The following is a 6,336-nucleotide window of genomic DNA, read 5'->3' on the forward strand; positions in this document are numbered from 1 at the left end:
AAAATAAACAAGTTTCTAGAAACATACAGCCTGTGAAAACTGAGTCAAGAAGAAACAGATAATTTGAACAGACCAATCACTAGAAGTGAAATAGAACTTGCAATTAAAATTAAAAAAAACCTCTCTGCAAAACAAAAGTCAAGGATCAAATGGCTTCCTTAGGGAATTCCACCAAAGATATAAAGAACAACTTATTATTCTCCAACAATCCAAAAAAATTGAAAATCAGGGAACACTCCCAAATTCATTCTATGAGGCCACCATCACCCTGATACCAAAACCAGACAAAGACAATTAAAAAAAGAAAATTATAAATAGGCCAATATCTTTGATGAATATAGATGCAAAAATCCTCAACAAAATATTAGCAAACTGGGTCTAACAATATGTAAAAAGGATCATACACCGTGATCAAGTTGTATTCATTCCAGTGTTGCAAGGGTGGTTCAACATACGCAAAATCAATCAATGTGATACACCAGATTAACAAAAGAAAGGACAAAAACCACGTGATCATCTCAACAGACGCTGCAAAAGCATCTGACAAAATTCAAGATCCATTCATGATAAAAACTCTCACCAAAGCAGGTATACAGGGAAGATATCTCAACATAATGAAAGCCATTTATGACAAAACCATCACCAACATAATACTCAATGGTGGAAAGCTGAAAGCCTTCCTGCTAAAATCTAGAACAAGACAAGGATGGCCACTCTCACCACTTCTATTCAACATAGTACTGGAAGTCCTAGCCACAGCAATCAGACAGGAAAAGGAAAGCAAATGTATCCAAATTGGAAGGGAAGAGGTAAAATTGTCATTATATCGAGATGACATGATACTCTATATAGAAAACCCTAAAGACTCCCCACAAAAACTATTAGAACCAATAAATGAATTCAGCAAGGTAGAAGATACAAAATTAATATACAGAATTTGTTGCATTTCTTACACTAACAATGAAATATCAGAAAGAGAAAGTTAAAAATTCCATTTAAAATCACATAAAAAAAAAAAAAAAAATAAAAAAACACAAAAAAAAAAAAAACAAAAAACAAACAAAAAAAAAAATCACATCAAAAAAATACCTAGGAATAAACTTATCAAAGGAGGTGAAAGATGTATATGCTGGAAACTAAAAAATAATGATGAAAAAAATTGAAGATGATTCAAAGAAATGGAATGGTATCCCATGCTCACGGGTTGGAAGAATTACTTTTGTTAAAATGGCCATACTACCCCAAGCAGTCTACAGATTTAATGCAATCCCTATCAAAATACCCATTATATTTTTCACAAAACTAGAACAAATAATCCTTAAATTCATATAGAACCACAAAAGACCCTGAATTGTCAAAGCAATCCTGAGGAAAAAGAACAAAGCTGGAGGCATGAACCTTCCAGACTTCAGACAATACTACAAAGCAAAAGAAATGAAAACAGTGTGGTATTGGCACAAAAAGAGACATATAGATCAGAGGAACAGAATAGAGAGTCCAGAAATAAATCCACACACCTACAATCAATTAATCTAAGACAAAGGAGCAAGAAATTACAATGGAGAAAAGACAGTCTCTTCAATAAGTGGTACTGCGAAAGCTGGACAGCTATGTGAAAAATCAATGAAATTAGAACACTCCCTCACATCATATTAAACAAGTACAGTCAAAATGGTTTAAAGAACTATGTATGTCATGACATGGTCAACTTTTACAAGACAACCCAGGAAAACATTCTCAAACATAAATCACAGCAATTTTTTTTTTAGATCAGTATCCCAAGGCAAAAGAAATAAAAGGAAAAATAAACAAATGGGACCTAATTAAACTTCAAAGCTTTTGCACAGCAAAGGAAAACATCAACAAAATGAAAGACAACCTACGGAATGAGAGAAAATATTTGCAAACCCTACAACCAACAAGGGGTTAATATCCAAAATATACAAACAGGTCATAGAACTCTATACAAAAAACAGCAACCCAATCAAAAAATGGGCACAAGACCTAAATAGACATTTCTCCAAAAAAGACATACAGCTGGCCAAAAACACATGAAAAGGTGCTCAACATCACTAAATATAAGAGAAACGCAAATCAAATCACAATGAGGTATCACCTCAAACTGGTCAGAATGGCTATCATCACAAAGTTCACAAATAACGACTGCTGGAGAGGGTGTGGAGAAAAGGGAACACCTGTATATGGTTGGTGGGAATGGAAATTGGTGCAGCCACTATGGAAAACAGTATGGATGTTCCCTAAAAAACTAAACATTGAGCTACTATATGATCCACCAATCCGACTCCTGGGTATATAGATCTGGAAAAACAAAAACTCTAATTCGAAAAGATACATGCACTCCAATGTTCATAGCATCACTTTGTACAATAGCCAAGACATGAAAACATGTATATATATGCAATGGAATAATACTCAGCCATTAAAAAGAATGAAATATTGCCATCTGCAGCAACATGGAGGGACTGAGAAAATATTATACTTAGTGAAGTAAGTCAGAGAAAGACAAATACCAAATGGTATCACATGTGGAATCTAAAAATAATACAAATGAATCTAAATACAAAACAGAAAGAGACTCGCAGACATAGAAAACAAACTTATGGTTACCAAAGGGGTGAGGGAAGGACAAATCAGGAGTATGGAATTAACAGATACAAGCTTCTATACATAAAATAGATTAGTAACAAGGATTTACTTTATAGCACAGGGATATACAATCTCTTGTAATAACCTATAGTGGCGTATACTCTAAAAACAAAAAACAGAGTCACTTTGCTGTATAGTTGAAGCAAACACAATATTGTAGATCAACCATACCTCAAAAAAAAAAAAACAAAAAAACAAAAGAGTGGAGTCTCTACCTCCCAGTATTTCCCACATCCCTGTGGCTCTCCCGAAAGAAAGCCCTGCTGCCTTTCAAAGCTAAATGTTCTGGGGGCTTATCTTCCCGGTGTGCCAGCCCAATGTAGGGCTCAGAATGCTCACCCCTTGGGGAGAATCTTTGTAATTGTATTATTCTCCTGTTTCTAGGTCACGCACCCAGGGATCTGGTTCTTGACTCTACCGAGACTCCAACCCTCCCACCTGTCTCACTGTGGATCCTTCTGCATTCCTTTAGTTGTAGAAGATCTTTTCTGGTAGCTTCTGGTCTTCCTCATCAATACATGCTCTGTATACAGTTGTAATATTGGTGTGTCCAGGAGAAGAGGAGAGCTCACGGTTTTCCTACTCCATCACCTTGGAGCATTCCCCTGTGGTATTCTTGGCTACAGCAGCCCTAGCTGACTAAAACAGATTTTCCTGGTTAACGAAGGTGGGTTGAGTATAATCACCTGAGCTTTAAAGAACAGATGCCAAATAGTTACGACTGAAAGAAGTAAGAGATTGAAAATAGGAGGGGGACTCAATTTGCTAATGCTGGCTTTCTAGATGGAGATACTCAGAAGTGAGTCATTAAAGGAAACGTATTCTGCCAACAACATGAAGCAGCCCGAAAGCAGTTCTTCCACAGGTTCCAGTTCAAAACTTTCCTTTGGACGCTGAGGGTGAAGGAAGGAAGGAATGAATTGGCAACTGTGCACTGTGGAAATACACACAATTTACATATTTCTCATAACAGTAGGGGATTTTGTATTCCTCAACCAGGCAAAGTAGAGCCTGTGTACACTGGAGTCACAGCTCATGAGCAGAAAGGGCTGACGCTTGGGAAGCACGCAGCAGTGATTACAGTCATGTCCACAAGCAACCAGCTAGGATGATCAAGAAGGACAAAAGAAGCTGAAAGATGGAGGAAAGGGTATAAAAGTAGACAACAGTGCTCACCAGGAGAAGAATGGTTCTGGCAGCTCTGGACTCAAGGGGGGGGGACCTGGGGGAGGCGTTGGTCCTACAAATGTGTTGGACCTGCTGCTTACGCCTGTACAGGATGAAGACCATGGAGCCACTGGCCCAGAGCGTGACCCCAAACAGAAAACATCAGGGAATAATAGCAATGCTCCATACATTGCCTGTCTGGTTTCGTCATGATGAACAGCAGAACAGTATCCAAAATCCTTTCTGCTTGTGATGTTTTTGTGCTCTATTTGCCAGTTATATCAATAGGAAAAACAACATTTACCAGCATTTGGAGCATCCAACACAGGAAAATAGAGGGAACAATGTACTTGGGAGCTTTTACTTTAAGCTCTGCCCACCTGGAGTTCCTGGGACTGATTGTGATGGCCTGAAAGACATTCAAGAGGCAGATGCTACCAGTGGACACTCCCTCCCCACTCCGTGAAGAAAGAAAAGAAGTTTGCATCCAAAATCACTGGGGAAATGTTTCCTCCCAAAGACTGCCATTGTCTGGGGGACCCCTTTACAGAGGAGGACCAAGAAGTTGGCTACAATCAGGTGCTTAATAATCAAATCTGTAGGAGGCTTCCCTGGTGGCGCAGTGGTTGAGATCTGCCTGCCAATGCAGGGGACACGGGTTCGTGCCCTGGTCTGGGAGGATCCCACATGCCGCGGAGCAACTGGGCCCGTGAGCCACAACTACTGAGCCTGCGCGTCTGGAGCTTGTGCTCCGCAACAAGAGAGGCCGCGATAGTGAGAGGCCCGCGCACCACGATGAAGAGTGGACCCCACTTGCCGCAACTAGAGAAAGCCCTCGCACAGAAACGAAGACCCAACACAGCCATAAATAAATAAAAATAAAAAATCCACCTGCCAATGCAGGGACATGGGTTCAAGCCCTGGTCCGGGAAGATCCCACATGCCGTGGAGCAACTAAGCCCGTGCGCCACAACTACTGAGCCCGCGTGCCACAAATACTGAGCCTGCTCTCTAGAGCCCATGAGCCACAACTTCTGAAGCCCCACGCCTAGAGCCCCTGCTCTGCAACAAGAGAAGCCACTGCAATGAGAAGCCCGCACACCGCAACGAAGAGTAGCCCCCGCTCGCTGCCACTAGAGAAAGCCCGCGCACAGCAACAAAGACCCAACGCAGCCAAAAATAAATAAATAAATAAATTTTTAAAAAATAAATAAAAAGAATCAAATCTGTGGACCTTAACCTGTAGCCAGTGAAGGAAAGGATGATATAATGGCAAAGAAGTGAGAAATTCCCCAGGATTCCAACCACAGTCTGTATTAAGAAGATCACGTCCATTGTCAAATTGCTGCTGGCCATCCCCTTAGTTCACAGTCACTGATAACTTGTCTTGTGACTCAGAATGTCCTGCATGGGAGTATCAGGCATGGGCTACATGAATCACGTCAGCTGAAATTCAATATTCTCCACTTAACATTTGTTCCCACTTGGAAACATTTACTTCATGTTTTTCTGTTACTAGCAGCTTTTAAAGGGTTGACTGTATGACATTGAAAGAGCACTTATATGTGAAATTAATCACTGAAGGCACTACATGTGATCACTTCTTCATTCTTCACAAATCTATGAGGCAGGCACTTATGGAACTTTAACTATACAGAGGAGGGTAATGTACACATAGAGAGGTTAAGGATTTGTCAAAATCTCCTGTGTAGGGAGGAGTGAGAACTTGAAATCCACTGGACTGGTAAAGACAGTGCATTGAGCCACCAGCTCTGCCAAAAAGCTGTGTTCATATAATAATCCAGATCTATATTTAGTTTTGTTTCCACAGCTCGTTCTTTGATTTTAGACTGGTACTATTTTATAACTTTCATTGTAATAAGATTCCATTTTTGTAAAGTTTTACTCTGTAGGGCACTATGTATTATGAATGAAGCTTTAGATATCTTAATACATGTACATGCCCTGCTGGCAGTAGAATATTGCAGAACCTGCCCCATGACAAGGTAATGTCATGAAGATGAGAATGGCTCAATATTAGGACGGAAAAAGGAAGACTCTTGCTTTTATGTCAGAAAAGCAAGTATAACAGCGTATGTTACAGAAACTGTTTAATCATCACATGTAATTCCATAAACTTTGAGACATAAAACATTCATGCATGATGAAATAGTGTAAAAGGAAAAACTAAATCATTGTTATTTTCAGATGATACACTTGTCTATTTGTTAATGCTAGACTTAATTGAAAATTTGCAATGAATAAAGATTTGAGAATGATATTAACATACCAGAGATATATGCAAATTAGCACCCGCAAGGCATGTATTCTTGTGCGCTTTATAAATTAAAATACTAGATATTTGGATTGATATTAAAATACTTTTTTAATGGGCAGAAACAATATGATATATGACTGACAACTGCTGCCTGAAACTCATGATTATCATGTGAACGTTCCTTAACGGTTCATTTCCTAACTTAAAGAGTGAAGACACTTGAC

At 39.3% G+C, this 6,336-nt stretch overlaps 1 pseudogene; it reads right to left on the reverse strand.

Annotated features, from left to right (window-relative positions):
• Nucleotides 1–3,620: 3,620 nt before the first annotated feature.
• LOC118885389 lies at nt 3,621–5,190 on the reverse strand (annotated as a pseudogene).
• Nucleotides 5,191–6,336: the final 1,146 nt, after the last annotated feature.

This window comes from Balaenoptera musculus, chromosome 19, assembly GCF_009873245.2.
Source record: "Balaenoptera musculus isolate JJ_BM4_2016_0621 chromosome 19, mBalMus1.pri.v3, whole genome shotgun sequence".
Classification (NCBI taxonomy): domain Eukaryota; kingdom Metazoa; phylum Chordata; class Mammalia; order Artiodactyla; family Balaenopteridae; genus Balaenoptera; species Balaenoptera musculus.